Genomic DNA, 7,892 nt, shown 5'->3' on the forward strand with positions numbered 1-7,892 from the left:
AAAAATGATTTAATATGAAGGCAATAGGCAGAGTTTTACAGGCATAGCCCTAAAGAATGTAGCCTCATGGGCAGTGTAGCCCAGTTGTAAGTAAGCTGTTAAGACTCGACTGTGTTCGTGTTTTCCTCCGAAACAATAAGTTCCGTTGGAGCAGCCTTTCAACGCCTCTTTCTGTCTCTCGCTACCAAAGTTGACCCAGACAACAAAGTAAAGCTAGTTTTTGGCTACGAGCCCGACATAGAACCCAATGTATTAGCCAGAGGTCCCTTTACTACGGTTCAGAGCCGCGGACCTGTTTTATATACGCGTGGATTCATTTTCTATACAAGATCGCTGCAAAAAGTGTAGCCTCACCTAATGTCCACCCAACTGTTACTCATTTTATATTAAGATTTAAAAATCTAGTTGGTATTGGTATGGTGAGTAACCTTCAGTAATAGTAATAAATCACACAGCAATAGTACATTCATGTAGTTGTAAAAAGCTTGATAATGTATTAAGTAATCCAAAGTATTCAGAATACGTTACACTCATTGAGTAACGTAACGGAATACGTAACAAAATACATTTGGGGGCATGTATTCTGTAATCTGTAGTGGAATACATTTTAAAAGTAACCTTCCCAACAATGGGGTGAGGTCACTGAGGCAGTTAAACAACTCCTTGGTGGCAAGGGCCGCTGGGGTGGATGAGGTTTGCTCTAAGTTCCTGAAGGCTCTGGATGCTGTAGAGCTGTCTTGGTTGACGTACCTCTACAACATTGTGTGGTGATCACAATGGTGAGGGTGTGCTCAGCCTCCCTAGGAAAGTCTATGCCAGGGTGCTGGAAAGGAGAGTCTGTGTGTTAGTAGAACCTCGAATTCAGGAGAAACAAACAATGCTGTTTTTGTCCAAGTCGTAGAACACATATGTTTTGTGAACTTGGAAAAGGCATTCAACCGTGTCCCTCGGGATGTTCTATGGGAGGTGCTTTGGGAGCATGGAGTTTCTGGCTCCTTCAATTCTTGTACAACTCTTGCAAAAGCTTGGTCTGTATAGCCAGCAATAAATTGGACTTATTCCCAGTGGGCCTTGGACTCTGCCAGGGCTGCCCTTTGTTACTGATTCTGTTAATCATTTTTTATGGACAGAATTTCTGGGCTTAGTCAAGTGCAGGGCTGCCCAATCCCAGTCCTCGAGAGCTACTATCCTGCAGCTTTTAGATGCATCCCTACTCCAACACAGCTGAATCAAATGGTTTGATTACCTCTTCAGCATGCCATCATGTTTGGCAAAGGCCTGATAACAAGCCATTCATTTGATTCGGGTGTGTGGGAACAAGGATGCATCTAAAAGCTGCAGGACGGTAGCTCTCGAGGACCGGGATTGGGCACCCCTGGTCAAGTGGCTTCATCAGGTGGTATCCTCGAGCTCACACTAGAGCAGTTCGCAGCCAAGTGTAAAGTGGTATGAATGAGAATTAGTATCTCCAAGTCTGAGGCTATGGTCCTCAGCTGGAAAAGGGTGGAGTGCCCACTCAGGCTCAGAACGAGTTACTGCACCTAGTGGATTATTAAGTATCTCAGGGTCTTGTTTACAAGTGAGGGGAGCGGAAGCTCAACAGACGCATTGGTGCTGGGGCTGCAGTGAATCGGACACTCTAGAGGTTGGCTGAGAGTTAAAAGTGAAGCTCTCTACCCGTTGATTTATGTGCCAACCCTCACCTTTGATCACGAGCTTTGTGTAGTGACCAAAAGAACGAGATCATGGATACAATTGCGGAAATTAACTTTCTCTGAAGGGTGGCTGGCCTCACCCTTAGTGTGGAGTTCAGCTATCTGGGAGGGGCTCATAATAGAGCTGCTACTCCTCCACATCGAAAGGAGTTAGTTGAGGTGGTTCAAGCATCTGACAAGGATGCCTCCTGGGCGCATTCTGAAGTGATCTGAGCATGTCCCACCAGGAAGAGGCCCTGGGGCAGACCCAGGACACACTGGAGAGATTGGGCTACATCTTATGCAGATGGTGCTATCTGAAGGAGATTATAGACTGCAACATGGTGGCAGGAGAGACTGTAGCTAGAAAGTGTTGGATGGTAGTCTGTAAGATAACTTTGGAACTCAAAAAGAGGTGTTGAGTGAAAGCAGAGGGCATGATTAAATGTTGGAAGTTGAAGAAGGAAAAATGTTATACATAGGTTATAGAGGAATTGAAACAAACTGCGAGGTAGGCAAATGTTACAACATGACAGGGTAGGTATAGCTGAATTGGTGAAGGAAACTGCAAAGAAGCTGTTTGGTGCATCCTCTGGAGGGAGGAAAGAGGACCTGAGGAGATCTGATGGTAGAATCAGGAAGTACAGGGGCGAGGGGCTGCTCGAGCCGGGAGCGGCGGCGGTGGTAGCAGTAGTGACGGAGGAGTTGAGCAACGGGCTGCTCCAGCGGGGAGCGACGGCAATGACGGAGGGGCCACGCAAGGAGCCGGAGGTCCCCCGTGCTCGATTGGAGCTGGCGAGCTTGCGGTGGGGGAGTAGGTTCAGCTGAATGGCTCCCCGGCCTCAATCGGGCGATGGGGGTATGTGGTGGGGCGTGGTCTCCGGTGCCGTGCAGGGAGGGCGGACGCACCTGCACGGCATCCTTAATCACGCCCGCCTAGTTAACCTGTTAGCAGTCGGACGTACCGCCCACGGTACATTGGATGGTTTAGGGGACTAATTGTAAATTTGTAGGACTGCTAAGGGGTTAAAAACACGGGGACTCAGGGGTTGGGGTGTGTTGTGACGAGTAATGGTAAATGGTAAATGGCCTGTATTTATATAGCGCTTTACTAGTCCCTAAGGACCCCAAAGCACTTTACATATCCAGTCATCCACCCATTCACACACTCATTCACACACTGGTGATGGCAAGCTACATTGTAGCCACAGCCACCCTGGGGCGCACTGACAGAGGCGAGGCTGCCGGACACTGGCGCCACCGGGCCCTCTGACCAGTATTGAATAAAATGGTTCAAACCTATGATCCCTGGACCTGCCGTGTCTCATTCACACCACAGGAACACACTGATTATGTGTTTTAAAAGTATCCTAAAGAGAGAAAGTGATTACACAAGACTGTTTGTGTTCGATAGTGTTGAAGAGTAAAAGAGAAGTAAAATAGAAACTCCTACTGAAAAAGAAGTATCCTTCTATTTGTGTTGTTCTAATGTAAAAAGCCATTTGACATAATCTTTTTCTTCCTGCATTTCCCCTTCTAATTAATCACTTATCTGGGCTTTCCGGGCACGGATGCAGGAAAGAGAGACGTCAGCAACACAGGGCGTGGATTTGTTGGGAAAGACTGCGTGCTGTGGAGGGCTTTTAGGGATACAGAAAGTTTAGAGCATTAAGACTATATCACCAACAACAAAGAGGGAGGAAAGGAAAGCAAAGGAAAGTGCATAGGCTATAAGTCATATGTGCAGCAAATATCTTCCCAGTGGCAGTCTATGTTGGTTAACCGTTTGACTCTTTGGTGCAGACTGAAAGTTTTGAACTGTTGGATAGTTTGGGGCTTATGTTATGACAGAATCCTCTGTGCGGAGAGTATTTTTAAGGAATCCAGTTTATATTCAGATTGAAATTTTTTAATTTGCAGATTCAAATCAATGTTATTTATATAACATTTATACAACACAACCATGATGATCATCCTGGTCATAACTGTGTAACCTCATAGGACATGCATTTTGTTGCATATATCATATGCTGTTGATCACAGTTGTGATTCTCTTTGTTGCATTTGTTTTTGATATGTTAGCTCAGCAAATCTAGTATTCTTAATCTTGTTGGAATGTGTGTATACAGTCTCTGAACATGGCAAAGTCTCTGAAGGTTCATTTATAAAAGTAAAAGGCCACCTTAATGAGTCCTGATACTATTCGAAAATGATTATCTGATTACTATAAGACTGCAGGGATGATTGAGATTCAGCATAGCTGCACATTCAACCTCTGTCTGAGTCTTCCTGCCTTTTCTTTCTCCTCAGCAGAAGGCTGTGTGTCTGTGGTGTACCTCAGACATCAGATGTCACAGCTCATCTTAGCTTTTAGATGTTGGCCTTTCACCTCTGCGGTTTGGAGTCTTCAGGCTTTCACTCGTGAAGGGGGGAAGTGCATGTCATAATGGGCTGCATTCAGGACTTGATTCATGACCACGAAGAATATGATATAGTTCACACACACACACACACACACACACACACACACACACACACACACACACACACACACACACACACACACACACGAATGTGCCTGCACATACATGTAGGCTGACACATACACAGACCACAAAACATCTGTGACCAGCCTGGTCCCAGCTCCACTGCTTGTGGTTTATACAGGCAGGGAAATTATGGAGAATCCAACTGGCAGACGTGTGTGAACGTTTTGGGCACATTAAATATTTGGATTATGATAACTATGAATACTGATAACAATACTGATAACACAATTATCATATGACTTTCGACAGAGGACACAATTCCCCTGTAATTACATGGAATTTCAAACAGATTCATCTGAAATTACTAGAAAATTAAATGCACCTACAGACACATTGGGACACTAGAATAAGAGGATAACAAGTCAGGTTTTTTTAAAGGAAACAAAAATAAATATAGTGTAAGGACATTTAATTACTTAATTAAGTACCAATTACCTATGTATCTAGTGAGTAATTACTTAATCAGTTACTTTCCAAATAAGTAACAGAGTAAAGGAATTTTGCAAAAAAAAAAAAAATGAAACAAGCAACATTTCCCCATCATGAATACACTGTACTTTTCAATGTGTGGCTGTATTATGGAGTTGTCCTGAATATATGTGATAGAGATTGTTCTCCCTGAGCAACTTACAATAAACTATTCTATACTATTAATATTTCCATCCCTATGCGACCCTATAATGATGAAGCCAGGTTTAACTTAACTTTACTTTTTCTTTCACAATTACTGTTAAGACCAAACTTTCAAGAGGAGAGTACAGAAAGTACCCAGAGGTTAGGCACGGTTAAGCCACTCCATAATATGACCCACAACCCCAAAAATACAGCATACTTACAATGTAAGATGGAGAAATACTGTTTTTCCAGAAAATGACCAAGAAATCTTTTAAAAGCGCAGCAATTATTATGGAGTGCCCAAAATTACTTACAGTATAATTTGTGTCTCCTTTCCTGTAAAATACCTGGAATTTACAGCACTACTTAAAATTAGTTATGTATCACCTACTTTCCTGTAAAAGCCTGACTTATTAGACCCTTATTTAACTGTACCAACCTTTAAGTATTTATTGATAAAAATGATTACATTTTAATTAACAAAAACAGGATATTATAGCACAAATACCATTAAGGACAACAACAGTCTGACAAAAGGTTGTCGAAAATGGCCAAGAGCCAAGAGGCCCAGCATTATTGGTGAGAAGTGTGCACAGTGTAGTTAGTACATCATCTGGGTTCTCGTGGTGCACTGGAGCCTTATTCCTCAATGGGAGTGCTCTTAAAATAGCAAGTTTAAATACAGGCATATTAAAATAGATGCAATGACACAGCAAAGTCTTTGTTATTGTTGGTTAAAGGTTGTTGTTGGTTGTAGTGTTTTCTTTTAATACTGGAGGTTTGAAGCATGAGAACCAGTACATCTGTAGATGAAGAAGTAGCTGAAGCTATGATTGATGAAGAAAATTCAAAGTTATTCATTATTCTTTAAGATCATATAAATACTACTGCAATAAGACACCCAGCAAACATTGTGATGCTGAATGACCATCACATGACTTTCTTTTATGGACATCAAGTCTTGTTTGAAAAATACTTTCAAAATAAAGGTATTGTGGACAATGGAAACGCAACCTGGAACCTTCTGCTGGATGTCTTCCGTGATCATTGGACTTTCTACCAAAAGGGAAGTTTGTGTACAATTCTTTCTTTTATGATTTAGGAAAAAGAAGAAACAAAACATTATTGCGTGCCATGAAATACCAACATGTAACTAGTTCCCATAAGCTGATGTGGTCACATCTAGAACACAGCAGCATCACATTTTACAAAAGTTTTTTTTAATTGTTTGTTCATATTCAGAACCACTTTAGTTTTAAATCTGTTACAAAAATTCCAGAGATTCCTAAACTGTCCATCAGCACTCAACCACAAAGCAGTGGAGTGGAGTGCACTGTGCAATAACCACAAACACATGACTGTGATTAGTGGTCACTGTGGGGACTCACTGAGAATTTACAGCTAATGTGATAAGACAGTATAAACATATATAACTCTAAAAAGGAAGAAAAGGACTCATTTGTCTGACATGCACAAATGATTGGAAAACTACATATGATATTCTGAAAATGCCAAAGCTATTCTGAAGCTATTATGACAGATAATTAATAGAAGTGGAAGGATGGAATCAAGCCCTAAATCATTAGAATATTTAATTTCAAGTTTGAATAAATAATATTGCAAAAGCAGGTAGCTCTTGGTCTCATTCTGTCAGGGCTCTGTGTGCAGGCAGGCGGAGAGGAGGATCCAAACGCAAGACTCAGACACTAACGTGAAACTCAAAAACCTCAGCTTTATTGCTGGCAAGAAAACAAAACATGAAGTGACCACTGAAACCGGCGAACAGGAACACACAGGCATAATCTGAGGGTACAACGCAACACCAAGCATGGGAAAACACAGGGCTTATATACACAGGGTAGTAACGGGGGAATCGGCAACAGGAGGGAGACACAGCTGGGAGAGATCAGGGCTAACGAGACAGGGGGAACAAAGCTGCACACACTAACATAAGACAGACTTTCACAATAAAACAGGAAACATGAATCACAACTCAGAGACACGGACTCAACACAGAGACAGAAAATGACACATGGAACTGAACTATACATGATACCACAATTCCTAAAACATGGATAACAGAAACATGAAACTCTAATAATAATCATCATCACAACCACAAGAAAACAAGAAAACAATCCATGATGCAAAATTACACCAAAACATAATAAACTCAAAATACTGGGTCCAACGGACTCAGAACCGTGACACATTCAGTACATGTAATCACAATTAAAGAGAAGCCCATTGCACTCACAGTTGACCAGATGACAACTGTTGACATTCTCCACAAGCAAGGTAAGTCACAGAAGGTGGTCGCTGAAATAGCTGGCTGTTCACACAGTGCCCGTTAAAGAAAACTTGACTGGAAGCGAAGTGTGGTAAGGTGCAGATGCAGGAGGAATGACCACAGCCTGAGAAGATTGTCAAGGCAAGTTTGCTCAAGAACTCGTGAGACCTTCACAAGGAGTGGATTCAGGATAGTGAGAGTACAACATGGCCCATCGTGCACAGATGTCTTCGGGGCTACAGGCTTTTGGATTTCGTAAAATCAAACCGTTCCTGAACCAGAAACAGCTGAAACATCTTACCTGAGCTAAGGATGAAAAAAACTGGACTCAGATTCTCACTTGATGGTTCAAAGTCCTCTTTTCAGATGAAAGTAAATTTTGCATTTCATTTGGTAATCGTGGTCCTAGGTGGAAGAGCAGAGAGGGCATTGTGTTTTACGAAGTCCAAAGTCAGGATAGCAGTTTGTTGATCAATCTGCAGACAAGTTTTATGGAGATGCTGCTTTCCTTTTCCTTCTATAATGGTTGGTTAAACACTGACCATTAAATTATTAAAGATCCAATCTAAAAACTAAAGAATGTTGTTTCATTCAATAAAGGAAACTGAAATGTACAGCATGAGTCAGGTAATGGAAGTACAACCACACAACTTGTAAAATGCTTCGTCTCATCACTCAAGATGGCAGAACGGGAGTTCACTGTGCTCCTCTGGCAAAGCCATCTCTCTCTCTCTCTCTCTGACA

This window comes from Pundamilia nyererei, unplaced genomic scaffold (genome assembly GCF_000239375.1).
Source record: "Pundamilia nyererei isolate P.nyererei 1_Seehausen unplaced genomic scaffold, PunNye1.0 scaffold00125, whole genome shotgun sequence".
NCBI lineage: Eukaryota > Metazoa > Chordata > Actinopteri > Cichliformes > Cichlidae > Pundamilia > Pundamilia nyererei.